We start from the raw sequence: 19,752 nt of genomic DNA, 5'->3' as shown, positions 1-19,752 counted from the left end.
AATTAAGAGGCAGCTTAGCACCTCCCTGGGCTATATGCTCTTTGAAGATGACTGGAGTTGGATCAGGAAGTTTGTTTCTTCAGATATGTTTTTATAGTAAGTGTGTGTGGGTGAGACCAAGGCTGGGCTCAGTCCCTGGGGCAGGTGCCCCAAGGATGTGGATGGAGGTAAGTGGGTGGCAGGAGAAAAATGAAATAAAAATTGTCTTTGGAGTTTCTGTCCTGGAGATGGCAGGACCCTGCAGGATGTGACATGATGTCCTGGAGATGGTGATGCATTTGCTCTCCTATCCGGGGGTAAAAGCAGCGTCTCCCAGAGAGGATTCAGATCCTAGTCTACAGCTTAGCACTGGGGGTAGTCCAGGAAGTGCCTCCTTCTGAGGCGTGGCCCAGGAGAGTCTTTCTATATAACATTTCTGGGACTTGTGCCTAAGTGCACATGGAAAGCCTGGCCACAGCTGATCAGACCAGGGCCTCAGGCTGGAGCCAGAGACGACTGGCCTCGGCGAGGGGTTGGACGTTAGGTCTTATTGTTTTGTCTTTGTTGTTTTTAATTTATTTTTAAAATTAAAAAAATATCACCTGTATATATTTAAGATGTACAATGCGATGTTCTGATGTACATATACATTGTGAAATGATCACCACAGCAAGCTAAGAACATATACATCATCTCGCAGTTACCATTCTGTGTATGTGATGAGAATGCGTAAGATTTACCCTCTTGGCAATTCCAAGTATACAAGAGAGTATTGTTAACTATAGTCACATTGTTGTACATTAGATCTCCAGAACACACTCATCCTACCTGACTGAAACCTTGTACTCTTTGACATCTGCTCATTTCCTCCCTGCCACCCATACTCTACTCTCTGTTTCTATGAATTTGAATATTTTAGTTTCCACATATAAGTAAGACCATGTAGTGTTTGTCTTTCTGTGTCTGGCTTATTTCACTTAGCATAGTATCCTCCAAGTTCATTCATGCTGATGCAAATGGCAGTATTTTCTTCTTTTTGAAGGTTACATTATATATATATATATATATATGACAATTTCTTTATCCATTCATCTATCAGTATACACCTAGGTTGTGTCCATATCTTGGCTGTCGTAAATAATTCTGCGATGAACATGGGAGTGCAAATCCTGATTTCATTTCCTTTGGTAGCTACCCAGAAGTGGTACTGCTGGATTATATGGGACATTGGATGGTGATGAACCAACCTAGTAGGAACCTCTCTTTTGCTGGATGTGCTCTAAGAGTACAGAGACTGGACGTTCACCCCAGCTCAGGCTGTTTTCTGGAGGACCCCGACCTGTGAGAACTCTAGATTTCCTGAGGCCACTGCACGTCCTGGCACTGATGCCCTGGGCTGCTGAGGGACTGTGGGGTTGAAGCAGTGTCTCGTGGTATCCCAGGCCCCTGGCAAGGCAGTTTCAATCAAGCTCCATGCTGGAAGGGAGCAGATTTAGGCAGAGGATGACTCCACACTCCATCAGGGACACAGGGAAAATGACTGGTCTCTTCTGGACTAGAGTCTCTAATCTGCTGACCAAGGCTCCCAAAGGCCACCTTAGTTTCTTTTATCCCCCAACCTCTTTCCTCCCCTTTTTCTAACTTCATACAGCCCCACAGCTGGAGAGGTCTTTACATCTCCTAAGGGAGCTGCCTCCAAATCATTCTTTTCCCTTGGCCAGCTCCTGAGCCCCAGGTCCGTGCGTGAACCTTCCAAACGCCTGCCTGCAGGCTTCCAGCAGGGACCCACCTGTGGTGCTGCTGGGCTGAGCGGTCAGTGTGCAAACTGCCTCAGACCTAGGGCTCACTGAGCCTCCCCATGGACCCTGCTGACTACAGTCCATCCTCTGAGCAGTACCTACAGAGCAGGACCAGGGCCGGACGCTGGAGCTGGAGGGACATCGAGGGTCAGCTCTCAGCTCCAGCCACCCACCTTCCACCCCCATCTCAGGGCTCTGAGGCTAGACATGCATGCTACCTTCCCCTCACTCAGCAGGCAGAGCTGGCTGCTTTCCAAGGAGTCTCAGCCCTGGAATCCAGACTCTTCTCCTCCCCTTCCTCTCCTGCACCCCAGAGGGCTTTGATCAAAGTGAGAATAGAAATTAACAGGTTTCGTGGAAGCACAGTCGTGCGGAAAGGCTGGGAGATGTGGTTAGTGATCTGTCAGCAATTTAAACCTAGAAGGTTTCCAGAAATGACTGAGCTGGGGAACTGCCCCCAACTTCCTGGCCTTTTGCCAGTTAGAGGAGGTCTAGCAAGAATGGAGCTGCAGCCTCTTTCTCAGGGCATTACCCTCTAGGAGAATCTGCCCCAGTATTCCAGGGCCCACAATATGCAGGGCCTTTCTCCCAGCATCAAAGATCCTGCAGAGGTCTGCGCCTACCTGTAAAGCAAGAGACATGCTCAGAGGTTTGCCAAGATGCTGCGTCTGAGCCAGTGGCTTATTACCCTTCCCCTGACCATCAGCAGAGGGTAGCATGTGCTGTCTGGGAAAATATGAGGTGAAGTGAAGGATGCTGGGAAAAAGTCTGGGAATCCCTAAGTGGTGGAAAGCACGGGTTGAAAGCCAGACAGATCTGTGTTCCAGTCTTGCCATCTGATGATCTTGGGAAAGTTACTAAGCCGTGCTGAGCCCCAGCTTTGTTGTTTGTTGAATAGCAGCAATATCATCTACCCTTTCGCTGTGGGGAATAAGTGAGCTAGTCCGTGTATTAACAAAATGCTTATAACTGTGCTTGCCACAAAACTAGACCTCAAAAAATGTAGCTAGTATTAATTAGTTTTTAAAAGGACCCTGAATTTTAGAAGGAGGCTTCAAATGCCCAGGAATTTCATTGTAAAGCATCCACTTACATACTTGAAACATAGTACAATGTGACCCCCTTCTCTGAAGGGGACACAGGAAGATGACACCTTCTTGCATCGTGAGGGCCCCAGCCCCACCCTCCTTCCCACGTCCACACTAGAATATCTGCTGGAATCCCACTGCCCTATATATCAGGAAGCCTCAGGGCTAGCAGAAATCTTTAATTTTATCTCCCTTATCCTCCCAAAGGGGTTTAACCACTTCTACACCACCTTCTCTACTGTCTCTCCTAGTGGACAGTAGCATACCTAGGAGACATCGCAGGTTTGTTTCCAAACTACCGCAATAAAGCAATTATCACAATAAAGGGAATCATACAAATTTTTCAGTTTCCCGGTGCGTATGAAAATTATGGTTACACTATACTGTAGTCTGTTAAGTATGCAATAGCATTATGTCTAAAAAAATGTACATACCTTAATTTAAAAATACTTTATTGCCACAAATATGCTAACCACTAACTGACACTCCAGTGAGTTGCAGTAGTAACAGCAAAGATCACTGGTCACAGATCACCATAACAAATACAATGATTATAAAAAAGTCTGAAATATTGGGAAAACTACCACAATGTGACAAAAAACAGGAAGTGAGCAAATGTTTTTGGGAAAATGGCACTGATAGACTTTACTTGCTTGACACAGGGTTGCCATAAATGTTCAATTTGTAAAAAATGCAATATCTGAAAAGCACAATAATGCAAGGTACGCCTGTATTTAAACCTCTTAATGTCGTAATATCTATCCATCCATTCATCCATCCAGTGAATTGTAGTTGACTACCAGCTAGGTATATACCAATGAGAACAGGATACACACAACTTCCATCCTTGTGAGTCTAGTGAGTAGAGGCAAATACTTAATACATGATAGCTCTGATATTTAATTACAATTGTCATTTATGTTATTGTATACCGAATGTCTTCTGGGAATGCCCACAGTCTAGATAAAATCAGCTCATATCCCCAAACCACTTTCTGTTTCCCAGGATTCCTGGTGGTGGTGGTGGGGTGAGTATCTTAGGTTCTCATGTTCAACTTTGGAGCAAACGCCTGCTTCCTCAGTTCATGAACCACCTAATTCTTTCATGTGTGCTGTTGCTGTTTTACACTGTATCACCCAGATATGACACTCAGCCTCATCCTCAATTTCCAGGAAAACTCTACTAAGACTATAATAATTTGTTAATGAATATACAATGTACAAAGATGTAAATTCTGACATGAAAGACATAAAATGTGTATAAGGAGAGTATATAAAAGGAAAAGTTTTGTTTGCTTTCAAAGTTAAGTTTTTACCAGTTTAAAATAGACTGTTATAAATATAAGATGTTTTAGGTAAGCCTCAGGGTAACCACTAAGCAAACGCTTATAGTAGATATGCAAAAGATAAAGAGAAATGAATCAAAGTGTATCACTACAGAAAATCATCAAATCACGAAAGAAGAGAGCAAGAGGGGAAGAAAGAAATTATGAAACATCTTACCAGAAAATAATTAATGAAATACCAATAGTAAGTCCATACCCATCAATAATTACTTTATTTTTTAATTGTTTTAAAATTTTTATTTATTTATTTATTTTTGGCTGCATTGTTTCTTCATTGCTGCATGCAGGCTTTCTCTAGTTGTGGTGAGCAGGGGCAGTTCGCAGGCTTCTCATTAAGGTGGCTTCTCTTGTTGTGGAGCACGGGCTGTAGGTGCACAAGCTTCATTAGTTGTGGCATGCAGGCTCAGAAGTTGTGGCTCACAAGCTCTAGAGCACAGGCTCAGTAGTAGTGGCGCATGGGCTTAGTTGCTCTGCGGTGTGTGAGATCTTCCTGGACCAGGGCTCGAACCCATGTCCCCTGCATTGGCAGGCAGATTCTTAACCACTGCGCCACTAGGGAAGTTCCAGTAATTACTTTAAATGTAAATGGACCAAATTCTCCAATCAAAAGATATAGAGTGGCTGAATGGATTAAAAAATAGACCCAATTATATGTTGCCTATGAGAGACTTCAGCTTTAAGAACACACACAGACTGAAAGTTAAGGGATAGAAAAAGATATCCCATGCAAATGGAAGCCAAAAGAAAGCAGGAATAGCTATATTCATATGAACAAAAGAGACTTTAAGCCAAAGACTGTAAGAAGAGACAGAGAAGGTTGTTATATAATGATAAAGGGGTCAATTCACCAAAATGATATAACATTTATAAATATTTATGCACCCAACATAAGAATACTTAAATATATAAAGCAGATATTAACAGATATGAAGGGAGAAATAGTAATACAATAATAGCAAAAGACATTAATACTCCACTTTCAAAAATGGATAGATAATCCAGACAGAAAATCAATAAAAAAATATTGAACTTAGACTACATGTTAGACCAGATGGACCTAACAGATAAACACAGAACATTTCATGCAACAGCAGCAAAATACAAATTCTTCTCTAGCATACATGGAACATTTTCCAGGATAGAAGATATGTTAGACCATAAAACAAGTCTTAATGAATTTAAAAAGACAAATCATATCAAGTACCTTTTCTGATCACAACAGTATGAAACTAGAAATCAATTACAAGAAAAAAGCTGGAAAATTCACAGGTAAGTGGAGATTAAACAACATTCTTCTGAACAAGAAATATCAAAGGAGAAATCAAAAGATAAATAAATAAATAAAAATCTCAAGACAAATGAATGTGGAAATACAACATACCAAGAGGTAGGGAATGCAGCAAAAGGAATTCTAAGAGTGAAGTTTATAGCAATAAATGCCTACATTAATAAAAAATAAAGATCTCAAATAAACAACCTAAATTTATACCTCCAGGGCCTAGAAAAAGAAGAACAAACTAAGCCCAAAATTCATAGAAGGAAGAAAATAACAATGATTGACATAGAAATCAATGAAATGGAGACTAAAAGACAATAGAAAAGCCTGGTGAAACTAAGAGGTGGATTTTTTTTGAAAAAGATAAACAAAATACACTTATTAAGAAATAGAGAGAACTCAAATAAATAATATTACAAATGAAAAAGGGGACTCACATCTGATACCACACAAATAAAAAGGATTAAAGAGACTACTATAAACAGCTGTCCAACAAATTGGACAGCATAGAAGAAATAAATTCCTAGAAACATACCATCTACCAAGACTAAACCATGAAGAAGTAGAAATCTGAATAGACCAATTACTAGTAAAGAGATTGAATCATATGTAAAAAATTTCCTAACAACAAAAAGTCCAGGACCAGATGACTTCACTGGTGAAATTAGTCAAATGTTTAAAAGAAGATCTAATGCCAATCCTTCTTAAATTCTTCCAAAAAAGAGAAGAGTAGGGAATACTTTCAAAATCATTTTATGAGACCAGCATTATCCTGATACTAAAGGACACTATAAGTTAAAAAAATTACGGACCAATATCCCTGATGAACATAGATGCAAAATCCTCAACAAAATATTCACAAACAAATTCAATAATACATCAAAAGAATGATACAACATGACCGAGTGGGATTTATTCCAGGGATGTAAGGATGGTTTAACATCTTCAGATCAATCAATGTGATACACCACATGAACAGAATGAAGAATAAAAATCATATGATCATCTCAATAGATGCAGAAAATGCATTTGACAAAATTCAACATCTTTCATGATGAAGACTCTTAAGCAAACTGGGTATAGAGGGAACATACCTCAACATGACAAGCCTACAGCTAACATTATACTTACTAGTGAAAATTTGAAAGCTTTTCCAGTAAGATCAGGAACAAGACACAAATACCTATTCTCACCACTTTTTTTTTTTTTTTTTTTTTTTTTTTTTTTGCGGTACGTGGCCACTGTTGTGGCCTCTCCTATTGCAGAGCACAGGCTCCGGACGTGCAGGTTCAGCGGCCAGGGCTCATGGGCCCAGCCGCTCCGCAGCATGTGGGATCTTCCCAGATTGGGGCACGAACCTACGTCCCCTGCATCGGCAGTGGACTCTCAACCACTGCGCCACCAGGGAAGCCCTCTCACCACTTTTATTCAGCATAATATTGGAAGTTCTAGCCAGTGCATTTGGGTAAGAAAAATAAATAAAAACATCCAAATTGGAAAGCAAGAAGTAAAACTGTCTCTCCTTGCAAACAATATGATATCATATGTAGAAAACCCTAAAGATTCCACCAAAAAGCTGTTAGAATTAATAAACAAATTCAGTAAAGTTGCAGGATACAAAATCAATATAAAAAGTCTGTTGCATTTCTATACAATAATAATGAACTATCAAAGGAAAAATTATGAAAACAATCCACTTACAATTGCATCAAATGGAATAAAATACCTAGAAATAAATTTAACCAAGGAGGTGAAAGACCTGTACACTGAAAACTGTAAGACATTGATGAAAGAAATTGAAGAAAACACAATTAAATGGAAAAACATTCCATGCACATGGGTTGGAGAAATTAATATTGCTAAAATGTCCATCCACATTTACCCAAAGCAATCCACAGATTCAATGCAATCTTTGTAAAAATTCAATGGTACTTTTCACAGAAATAGAAAAAAAATCCTAAAATGTGTATGGAACCACAAAGACCCCTGGCCAGCTGAAGCAATGGATAGCCAGCCAAAGCAATCCTGAGAAAGAAGAGTAAGTTGGAAGCATCACATTTCCTGATTTCCAATTATATTACAAAGCTATAGTAATCAGAAAGTATGGTATTGGCATAAAAGCAGATACACGAGTCAATGGAACAGAATAGAGAGCCCAAAAATAAGCTAATATATAAATGGTCAATTAATTTTCAACAAAGGAGCCAAAAATACATAATGATGAAAGGATAATCTTTTCAATAAATGGCATTGGGAAACTGGATTGCCACATGCAAAAGAATAAAATAAAATTTCTATCTTACACCATACACAAAGATCAACTCAAACTGGACTAAAGACTTGAATGTAAGACCTGAAACTATAAAACTCCTAGAAGAAAACATAGGGTGGAAGCTCCTTAACATTGGTCTTGGCAATGATTTTTTGTATTTGATACCAAAAGCACAGACAACAAAGCAAAAATAAATAAGTATGACTACATCAAACTAAAATGCTTCTTCTCAGCAAAAAAAAAAAATCAACAAAATGAAAAGGCAACCTATGGAATGGGAGAAAATATTTTCAAACTGTATATGATATGGGGTTAATATCCAAAATATAGAAGGAATTCATACAAATCAATAGTAAAAAAATAAATTAATTAAAAAATAGACAAAGAATGTGAATAGGCATTTTCCCAAGAAGACATACAAATGGCCAACAGGTATATGAAAACGTGCTCAATATTAGTAATCAGGGAAATGCAAATCAAAACCACAATGAGGGGTTTCCCTGGTAGCGCAGTCGTTGAGAGTCCACCTGCCGATGCAGGGGACGTGGGTTCGTGCCCCGGTCCGGGAGGATCCCACGTGCCGCGGAGCGGCTGGGCCGGTGAGCCATGGCCGCTGAGCCTGCATGTCCGGAGCCTGTGCTCTGCAACGGAAGAGGCCACAACAGTGAAAGTCTCGCGTACCACAAAAAAAACAAACAAACAAACAAACAAACAAACAAAAAACACAATGAGATATCACTTCACACCTGTTAGAATGGTTATCAAAAAAACAAGAAATAACACGTAGCGATGAGGCTGTGGAGAAATGAGAATGCCTGAATACTGTTGGAATGTAAATTACTGCCACTGTGGAAAACAGTATGGAAGTTCCTCAAAAAATTAAAAATAGAACTAACATGATCCAGCAATCCCACTTCTGGGTATTTATCAGAAGGAAATGAAAACAGGATCTCAAAGTGATATCTGTACCTCCATATTCAATGAAGCATTATTCACCAAGGTCAAGAAATGGAAACAACCTGTGTCCATCAGTGGATGAATGGATAAAGAAGATTATAGAATTCAGAGAAAAGAGAATAGAGAAGTGGTTTCGGGGACTAGAGTGTAGAAGAAATAAGGAGTAGTTGGTAAAAGGGCACGAACTTTCAGTTATAAAGATGAATACAGTCTGAGGATCTATATATAGAATAATATATATATAATATAATATATATAATATAATATATAATATATATATATATATCACTGTATAATATGGTGACTATAGTTTAGTGGATGAATGGATAAAGAAGATTATAGAATTCAGAGAAAAGAGAATAGAGAAGTGGTTTCGGGGACTAGAGTGTAGAAGAAATAAGGAGTAGTTGGTAAAAGGGCACGAACTTTCAGTTATAAAGATGAATACAGTCTGAGGATCTATATATAGAATAATATATATATAATATAATATATATAATATAATATATAATATATATATATATCACTGTATAATATGGTGACTATAGTTGATAAGACTGTACTGTGTAACTGAAATTTGCTAAGAGGGCAGACTCAAATGTTCTCACCAACCCCCAAAAGGTAATTATGTGAGGTAATAAATGTGCTAATTAACTCAGTGTGGGGGAGAATCCTTTTATAATGTACACATATTTCAAATCATTATGTTGTACACTTTAAAGATCTTATAATTGTATTTGTCAATTATACCTCAATAAAACTGAACAAAAAAGAAAACTGTGCTTGTATAAGAAAACGTGTGGGTTGTTAGAACTACCTGTAGATTTTTGTCAGAAGGAGGAATCAAGGTAGGGACTTACGTCAGAGCAATCCAAACAGCTGCAAATCGTATATCAAGCATCCTCTTCCTTCAAATGTCCTCCAGACATCCCAGCAGTGGGAATTCTACTCACCACCCTACCCCAAATCTTACCAGAGTTGATCCCAGCCTCACAGCATCTGGATGACTCCTCCTCGTACTCTCTTCTCCTCTTAGAAAATACAAATTTCTCTCATCTCATATGGAATACTTTTGCTTTCTTCTCTCTGTTGTATAAGTTCCTGCTCCCTCGGGCTGCCCAGAAGGACAAGTACAGTTGGAGAGCCTCCTCTGATCCTCTCCCTGGCAGCTGATATTCTCAGTGATGTTTTTTTTTTTTTAAATTCTTGAAGTGCAGTCCAACAAATAATGTGCCAGTCAGCAACTCCCTTCCTTGTCCCTCATCTCCAAGCCCCTCTTTCAATGTGAAGACTGACAGAAATGATCCAGCCTCTGATGACTCCTCTGTTCTACACACTTTGTTCCATTCGGATAGAGCACCTGGGTGCGAGCAGGGGCCTCACTGAATCCACTCAGCCTCTGCTGGCTTCTTGGCATCCCCCGCAGGCAGCTCTGATCACAGGCAGACTTCTCTCCCTGCAAGCTTCCCAAGGCATCTTAACTTTCCTTGTCTCTGAACACTGGGACTACCCGAGCCTATACTGAGCCTTTGTGTGCATGAGAAAGAGACATCCCCTTGGGGCCAGTGCAGAGTCTGGCCAGAGGAGTCTGGGCCGGAGTTCAGCGGTCCCCTACCACGTCCCTCTGTGCAGCCTGCAAACTGCACAACTGAACCAGGCGGCCTGATTACAGCAAGCCTGGGAGGGCGGCCAGGAAGTAAGAGCCCGGCCTCACTGGGGAGGAAACTGAGGCTCATGTTGGCTTTGAGCTGAATGAGTGCCTGTGTTTCCTGGCCCATGGTTTAGGCAGATCCAAACACACCACCCTATGGGAGAAACCCTGGTTCAGCCTGACGGGATGCACAGGGCCAGACAAACGTACGTTAGAATGTCTCCCCTACTAGCTATGCAAACTTGGGCTTTCTGAAGCCTCCGTTTTGTCATCTATAAAATGGGGACCAAAATCCTCCTCGCGCAGAGCTATGAGGGTTAAATGAGAGACTGGAGATAAGCTGAGGCTGGCGCAGGACCATGTTAGTTGGCACCCTGCCCCCAACCCTGAGAGGAGGTAGCAAACCAAGAGGCCCAGAAGACTGGTGTGGAAGCTCGAGGGGAGGTGGGAGGCCAGAGCTGTGCGTGGTGGAGCCTCCTTTTTCTGGTGACTCACAGCCTGCTGACTAGCGAGGCTGGCAGGCAGAACATCTTGGTGGGGAGGAAGCCCCCCCAACTCCGTACCATCGGCATATTGTGTGAGGGTGGAGGGCAGCCTGGTAGGCATGACACGGCTCCTGACAAATCTGTCGCCGAGTTTGAGAAATACAGAAAAACAGGAGACACTCTGGGCAAATATCAAAATAAGATTTCTGGTAGTGCGAGGATTTGGGAACAGGTCCTGGTGAAGGAAAGATTATATCAGGGATGAGTGCGGCGGGGAGGGTCTGCAGGGCAGACATTCTGTGCCAGCCTGCGCTCCCCCCAGACCTCAACCTCAACAGGGACAGGGGAAAAGCCAGGTAAGACACTTTCCTGCCACACCACCAGGAGTTCCATGCCAGGAGCTTGACTCCTCCAGGCCAGGGACCTTGACTGACGCTTTGGAGAACTGGGTGATTTTCTCTAGTCACTCATGTGGCCTCATGGGGGCTCAGATCTGTGCCTCTTTATTCATTCGTTAAAAGCAGATTCATTTAACACTTATTCCAGGCACTGTGCTAGATGCTGAAATTACAAATATAAATAAGGTGGGAGGCAAATCCTCATCTGGTTTTAATTACTAACGTGTATGCATGTGTGTGTGTGCCCGCGCATGTGTGTGTGCATTTGGTGTCAATCTTTGTGAGTTTATGTAGGTCAGTGGCTGTGTTTGCATATGTATTTTCATGTATGTACCCATGTATGTAAGTCTGTATGCATGCATGTACAGTTGGCCCTTGAACAACGAGGGGGTTAGGGGTGTTGACCCTCTGCACAGTTGAAAATCAGAGTATAACTTATAGTCGGGCCTCTGTATGCACAGCTCCTTTGTATCCACAGTTCCACATCCACAGATTGGTGTAGTACGGTAGTTAATCATGAGTGAAAAAAATCTGCCTATAAGTGGACCTACATAGTTCAAATCCGTGTTGTTCAAGAGTCAACTGTATATGCGTGTATATGTTAAGTGTATATGATTATGTATGTAAGTCTATGTGCGTAGTTCTAAGTGCTTAAGTGTTTCTGTGTGCATCCTCTTCTCCAGTAACTAAGAAGAAGAGGAGAATTCTCTGTGAGGGGTGTGAAGTTTTGCTCCAAGGATTTTGGGAGCTGGGAGCTCATGCTGCCTCACATCACCCTCACCTCCTGCAAGGTAGAGTGAGGACACAAAGAGCCACGTAGACATAAGGGACTGACCACAGGTCAGGGCAAGCAGGAAGTCTGGACCCAGGAAGGCAAGGCCAGAGTCAAGGAATTTGCCCAACCCAAGGGCTAGAACTGGCAAGAGGTTAGAACTCCCAGCGAGGGCTGAGGGCTTTGCAGTTATCAGAGGACTAGAGGAGTTAGAAGACCAGGAGAGACAGGAAAACATCGGTTACCCACACACCCTGGCCAATGGGGCCATGATTCCCCTCACCATCGGAGCACAAGGTAACTTTTTTTTTTTTTTTTTTTTTTTTTTTTTTGCGGTACACGGGCCTCTCACTGTTGTGGAATACAGGCTCCGGATGCGCAGGCTCAGCGGCCATGGCTCACGGGCCCAGCCGCTCAGCGGCATGTGGGATCTTCCCGGACTGGGACACGAACCCATGTCCCCTGCATCGGCAGGCGGACTCTCAACCACTGCGCCACCAGGGAAGCCCAAGGTGACTTTTTAAAATTAATTTTTATTGGAGTATAATTGCCTTACAATGTTGTGTTAGTTTCTTGCTGTACAGCATAGTGAATCACGCATATGTATACATATATCCTCTTTTTTAGATTTCCTTTACATTTAGGTCACCAGAGAGCACTGAGTAGAGTTCCCTGTGCTATACAGTAGGTTCTCATTAGTTATTTATTTTATACATAGTAACGTATGTATGTCAGTCCCAATCTCCCAATTCATCCCACCCTCTTCTTCCCCCTTGGTAACCAGAAGATTGTGCTCTACATCTGTGACTCTACTTCTGCTTTGCAAACAAGTTTATCTCTACCATTTTTCTAGATTCCACAAATAAGCAATATTATACGATATTCGTTTTTCTCTTTCTGACTTATTTCACTCTGTAAGACAATCTCTAGTCCATCCACATCTCTGCAAATGGCACTATTTCATTTCTTTTTAAGGCTGAGTAATATTCCACTGTATATATGTACCACATCTTCTTTATCCATCCCTCTGTTGATGGATATTTCAGTTGCTTCCCTGTCCTAGTTATTGTAAATAACGGAGCACAAGGTAATTTCTAGTCAAAAGCTGTCTCAGGCAGAGCCTCACTGAAATTTTCTGCAGGGTGGCCACCATTGTATGGCTTGGGAACCAGTAAAAATTCAGTGTCTGAAGGTAACTTGACTCGTCCCAAGACGTGAGCCATGGATGGCTCTGGTGAAGATTGAGACTATGGCGTAAGATCTGGGGAAAGGTGGCAGAGGAGACCCAGAGGCGCTCAGAGCAGGAGTGGGGCATGGATCAGACAGGATACCAAGGTCACCTAAAAATACATGATCTTTGTTTACTATTGTCTTTAGTGTGGTTTGCCACTTAGATGGGCATCTTTGAAATTTATGCTAACGTAATATAGTTTTTATTATTCAGTTAATCACAAGAGGGAAAGGAAAAAGGGAATGTATCTGAATGCTTCTATTTCATTTGCTTAATGGAGCACTCAGAGTAGGAGAGAGAAAGCTCCCTAATCATTTATTTTAGTAACCAGAGTTATATTCCAGAGTTTCTGACAGTGACGTCCAGCCATTCCAGGCAGGGAGACTGACTGTCTTTATCTCGGTGCCCATGAATGGAACCAGACATGCCTTCAAAGCTGTGCCGTCTTCTGGGAGTGCAGATAACAGCGTTGATAGGGAGAACAGGGCTGAGGGAAACAGCAGAGGTGCTCTCTCCAATCCCGTCAGGGCTGGGAAAAGAATTTGGGCTTACTTCACACAGTATCCCAGATTGGTAGGCTTTGGGCTGTGGGAGGGATTTTATTTTATTTTATTTTTTAACATCTTTATAGGAGTATAATTGCTTTACAATGGTGTGTTAGTTTCTGCTTTATAACTAAGTGAATCAGCTATGCATATACATATATCCCCATATCTCCTCTGTGGGAGGGATTTTATTTTATTTATTTTATTTTATTTTATTTTTTGCGGTACGTGGGCCTCTCACTGTTGTGGCCTCTCCTGTTGCGGACCACAGGCTCCAGACGCGCAGGCTCAGTGGCCATGGCTCACGGGCCCAGCCGCTCCATGGCATGTGGGATCTTCCCAGACCGGGGCATGAATCTGTGTCCCCTGCATCGGCAGGCGGACTCTCAACCACTGCGCCACCAGGGAAGCCCTGTGGGAGGGATTTTAAATGTTCACTGCCATTTCTTCTGCCTGGAGCTGGATTTCCTTTCAGCCCCGGGCTTGTGAACTTGGGTTGGCTTCCAGGGTTGCTTGGGTCTGTTCTCAGCACAGGGCCTGGGACAGATAGGTAGTTTCTTCTCCAGGCTACTTGGCTTGATTTCTAGGCTCTGAGTTCACATTTCTTATCCAAATGAGAAAGAGTAATGTGTTAGTTGGTAAGAGCACTGGCTGTGGAGTCAGGTTAACCAGGGTTCAAATACTGACCCCCTAGTAGGTGGAGCCTTAGACAAGTTACTGGGAATCTCAGCTACTGATACAGCGAGAAGCAACACAGCCTAGTGGTAAAGGAAGTGGACTCCAGAGCAGACGTTCCAATGCATACTTGCTCTGTGACCTTGGGCAGGTTATTTATCTCCGTGTCCCAGTTTCCTCACCCACAAAATGGAAATTATAATCTCATCGGATTATTATGAAGATTGGGTGAATTAATATATACATATATAAATACATAAATACGTATACATATACGTGAATACATATATAAATAGTTTAGAACAGTGCTCGGCACACTTAGTGTCTGATCTTATTAATTTGACTCTCTCTCTAAAATAGAGATTATGGTAGTACCCACATCACCAGGATGTTAGGAAGATTATGCGAGGCAGTGCTTTTAAAATGCTTTGCTTACTACCTAACAGTAAGATCTTGATAAATATAAGCAATTATTGCTAATGAAGACAGCCTGGACGCCGGGGTCAGGGGCCAGACAGCAAGGCAATCCCGGCGAGATGAGCCAACCCGCCCATCACCTCTCCGAACGGGGAAGAGGTCTGGGCGGGCTGAGCATCCTGACATCAGGACGGTTGTCACAGAGACGCATCTCATCTCGGCTGACTCCTGGCCGGCCAAGCATCTCCTCTCTTATCGACCCAGGGAGGCTGCAGATTGAGGGGCTGATTCCTTCATGAAAGAAAGATGATTGTGCCTCTGAATTCCCACTGGGGGCAGACAGAGGAGGAGTGGGCGAGTGTGGGCACAGGGTCAGGGGGAGGAGGTGGGAGTGTGTGGGAGGAGGGGAGAGAAGGCTGGGCTCCCACCGCTGGAGACAAGCACGCCCTGTCTGGACGTCTGCTGGGCACTAGATCCCTGCCTGGCACCTGGAAAGGCAGCATGAGCGCGTGCCAGGACCCTCGCTCATCCAGGAAAGACCCACTTTCCGAAAGGACCCTGACAGAACCCAGCGTCATCGAGTGCAGCCTGCAGGTCCTGGAGTTGAAGACAAGGCTAAGAGCTGCCTTGCTTATTCTTCTGAGGATACTGGACATGCAGGCCTGAGTGGAGGACACAAAGAGGACGTGCTTTCACTTCAGGGATGGACCCCTAAACCCAGCAGTCCCAGCCCGGGAAAGGAGCCAGGGGAGCTCTGTCCTGCACAGCTGGTATCAACGAGCCCCCCAGTCCCAGGCTACCACCTCCCCCATGACCTCAGATCTATCTTTACTCCACAGGACCTTTCCGGAGAGCAAAGTCAGCGCTTCCTGCTCAAATAGCGAGTCACATGTCAACGTCGTGCCGTGTATTACTTAGCAAAGGGTAGTAATAATGAACGGCCACTTAGGCAACATGCAGAGCAACCAGACTGTCCTGTGTGTTTTCTGTGGTGGGCTCTGCACTCAGAATGCCTGATTCTACTGCTTATTTATGTAACTTCCAAAGCCTCTGTTTCCTCACCTGTTAAATGGGGAACATCCCACTGCGAGGGGTTTTCATCCTGAGGATGAATGAGGTACACACGGATGGGAGACACAGCCCTGGGCCACCTGGATCCATGTCAAGATGGAACTAGCGGTCCACCTCTGGGAAGCATGAGTGGCAGTGAGCCCCCAGCTGCCTGCTCCTTCGGGTCTGTCTCAGCGGCACAGAGCTGCTTTGGCTAAGGTCATGCCCTTCCTGAGGAAGCCTTGGAGGCCTCGGCACAACACATGTGCCCCAGAGGATGGGAGATAAACCAGGAAAGACCCAGGGGGCTGCCAAATCCATAAAAGTTTTAGGGATGCGATGCTTAGAAAGCTCCTTCAAAGTCAAGGACAAATGATTGAATATTGAACCTCTTATCACAGTCATGGAAGCAAAACACCTGGTGAGCCCCTTCGGGTTCTGGAAGCAGCATATTCCAAATTTAGTGACACTGCTCTACCCCATCTACCAGATGACATGGAAGGCTGCCAGCTTCAAGAGAGGCCCAGAGCAGGAAAGGGCTCTGCAGCTGGCACCATTAGGGTCTCCCAGTCCAGCAAACACTTCTGTGTCAGAGGTATCAGTGATAGGAAAGTATGCCATGCCCAGTTTGTGGCAAGTCCCTGTGGCAGAATCACAACTCCAGGGGTTCTGGATCATATGCCTTATGAAAAGTGGCTCCTGGTGTAGTGGGAGGTCTGTAGAAATGGGATGCCTGATCATAAGACAACGAAGGATGATGTGGCTGAAACTGACCATGGTGAGCTTAACTTCTAAAGCCTCTGTTTCCTCACCTCTTAAATGGGGAACATCCCACTGTGAGAGATGGTCAGGCGGGCCCAGCAGCTATCCACTGTAAGATGGAAGTGGTGAATCCAGGATCAAGGACAAGCACGGCCAGAAGACACAAGGAATCTGACTGAGTATCAGCCCAGACTCCCATGGCACCCAATGCTATTGCACCAGAGCCCCTCCTTCAGCTCATACCTGTGGGCCTATGGGGGGACCTTGTGAGACCAGCTAAGGAGGAAAAAACCTGAGCTGGGTTTGTGCAGGGTTAGCTCGGTAACTGAGTATGAGCACTAGTGGCCTTAAAAATGCCTCCGGCTGCCAGGACGATGGACTAGACATAATTTTCCCTATTCCTTCCATTAAGTGTAACTAAACACCTGGACAATATTATAAAACAAACATGAGAAAGCTCTGAAAGATGGAGAGAAGAAGGCAGACCAGGTAGGGGTCTTGGAACCTGAGGAACAAGACAGACGTGAGGGAGGTGAATTCTTTGGGTTTTCCTTTTGCCTCTTATATCCCAGACTTGGAATTGAAGAAGTTGACAGCCTAGAATACCAAAAAAAACTGACAAGATAGCCCCCCAAAGACCTGCTGTCTCCAGCCAAAGGACCAGGAAAAGGACAGTCCAGCAAGACAGAAAACTTCAGACAGTAATCTCTCTACTCCAGCCAAACACCACAGGAAAAAGTGAGGCCTTACCCCCACCTCCACCAGCAAATGCTGAGTGGGGACCCTGGACTCCCACCCTTGCCAGGCTAGGCTGTCATTGTGTGCTCTAATCCCCTTGCTGCATGCTATCAGAGAAAGCCCAATAGAGAGAAGGGAATTTTATCTCCCACCAACCCCGCTGTGCTGCAGTGTCAATGGAGAGCACTTGGAGAGCTGGATTTGCATCCTCATCAGGCTGTTACAAGGGGCCTCTCTCTCCCCCAATGGGGTAGTGTCAGAGGAGGTTCACTGGAGAGACTACTCAGAGGCAATGAGCCCACCCTCAACCCAGTGGTATCAGTGGAGGCCATGTGGGGAACCTGAACTCTCATCCCTCTCCAGCAGACTTGAGGATCTTGATCCCTAGGGTGTCAAGAGAAGTGAGTGGGGAGTCTGACACTAATGAGGCTTCTACCCCCACCTGACAGTAATGAAGTAGCACCAACCTTTCCCCTACCAAAACTGTGTCAGAGGAAGTCCACTAAAACAAGGTTTAAATAAAATCCAAAGTCTAGTAACATAATACCCCAAATGTCCAGGTTTAAGTAAAAATAAAAGGCATACAGATCAGAAAGGAAAAAATAAAACTGTCCCTATTGGCAGATGACATGATTGTTTACACAGAAAATCCCAAGGAATCTACAAAAACCTCATAGAACTAATAAGTGAGTTCAATAAGTTCCCAAGATACAAGAAAACATACAAAACTTAATTGTATTTTCTATATTAATAATGAATATATGGACACTAAAATTAAAAATACACTAGTTACAATTTCTCAAAAAATGAAGTATTTGTGCACAAATCTAACAAAACATGCACAGTACTCGCATGCTGAAAACTGCAAAACGTTGGCAAAGTAAATCAGGGAAGATCTAAATAAAGGCAGAAACATACCATGTTCATGGATTGGCCGACTCAATATGGTAGTCAACATTGAAGTGCAACATAACAGTATCATCAGGTTTAGTTTCTTCTGAGACCTCTCTCTCCTCGGTTTTCAGGTGGCTGCTTTCTTGCTGTGACCTCATGTGGTCTTTTCTGTGCATGTGTGTATGTGGTATTTGTTTTGTATGCCCAAATTTCCTCTTCTTTTAAGGAAATGAGTCAGATTGGATTAAGGCCCACCCATATGACCTTATTTGACCTTAATGATTTCTTTAAAGACCTTATCTCCAAATACAGTCACATTCTGAGGTACTAGGAGTTAGGACTTCAATAAATGAATTTGGTGGGTCAAGGGGATAAAATTCAGTCTATAACCTGGCGTGAAAGTCTCACTACAGTCTCGCTTTTCCCAGTTCCCCGGTCTCATGTCTCATCTCTTCTCACTTCACTCCCTATGTCTCACTCACACCCAAACACGTTTAGTTCTTCCAACGCATCGTGAACATTCTTACCTCCAAGTGTTTGTGTGTATTATTCCCTCTGTCCAGAACACTTTCCATTCCCCACCATAAACACTCTCTACCCCCAATTCACCAGCCTACTCCTTCTCATCCTTCAGATTACAGTTAAGATATCATCCCCTTCAGGAAGTCTTCCTTGACCCCAAGCCTGGGCTAGTTGTCCTTCTAGGCGTCCCCATCCCAGTGCCCTCTCCACTCCACGTGCTCCAGTAATTGCTCACTTACCTCCTCATCTCCCCCCACCCCACAAGACTAAGCCTTGTGGAGTCAGAAGCTATATCTGACTCAATGACTGTTATACTCTCAGAGCTAACAGACTGTCTGGCATACAGTAGATACTCAACATTTGTTGGATGTCAATGAATTTGAGCATGGGGTTAATGGATTTGTGATGCTGGCTTTGTGTTCTGCTTTCACAGGTCTCCTGCCTGCATTGCCTGAAGGAGACAAGGTCTTCCCTCCCGGCCAGGCCTGAGATGCACAGTTGGGAACCCTATATTTCTCTGCAGAGATCTCTAATTCTATCGTTTTAGTAGCTGACCACACGCAACCATGTAAGGGCACATCTATTTTACTAGTGTTTATGGTATAATATGAATGCAGATTATATGATTATGGATATCAGGTTTCACCATCTTCAGTTAACCTAGTCCTATTTAAAGCATTAATCTGTCACTTGTTTCATCCTCTTTCCAGCCAGCAGGCTCTTCTAAACAAGACCTTTGAAGTCCCTGCCCAATCTTGCCCATTCACTCTTTATTTACCCTGAATGACATATTTTTCCTGCTCAATCAGAGGTGTATTTCTCTCTTTCAGTTTCCCAGGACCCTGAGTGTGTGTGTGTGTGTGTGTGTGTGCGCGTGTGTGTGGGGGGGGTGGGTG

This window comes from Neophocaena asiaeorientalis, unplaced genomic scaffold (assembly GCF_003031525.2).
Source record: "Neophocaena asiaeorientalis asiaeorientalis breed wild unplaced genomic scaffold, Neophocaena_asiaeorientalis_V1.1 scaffold21, whole genome shotgun sequence".
NCBI classification, from domain to species: Eukaryota; Metazoa; Chordata; class Mammalia; order Artiodactyla; family Phocoenidae; genus Neophocaena; species Neophocaena asiaeorientalis.
Note: the sequence above shows the minus strand (reverse complement) of the source record.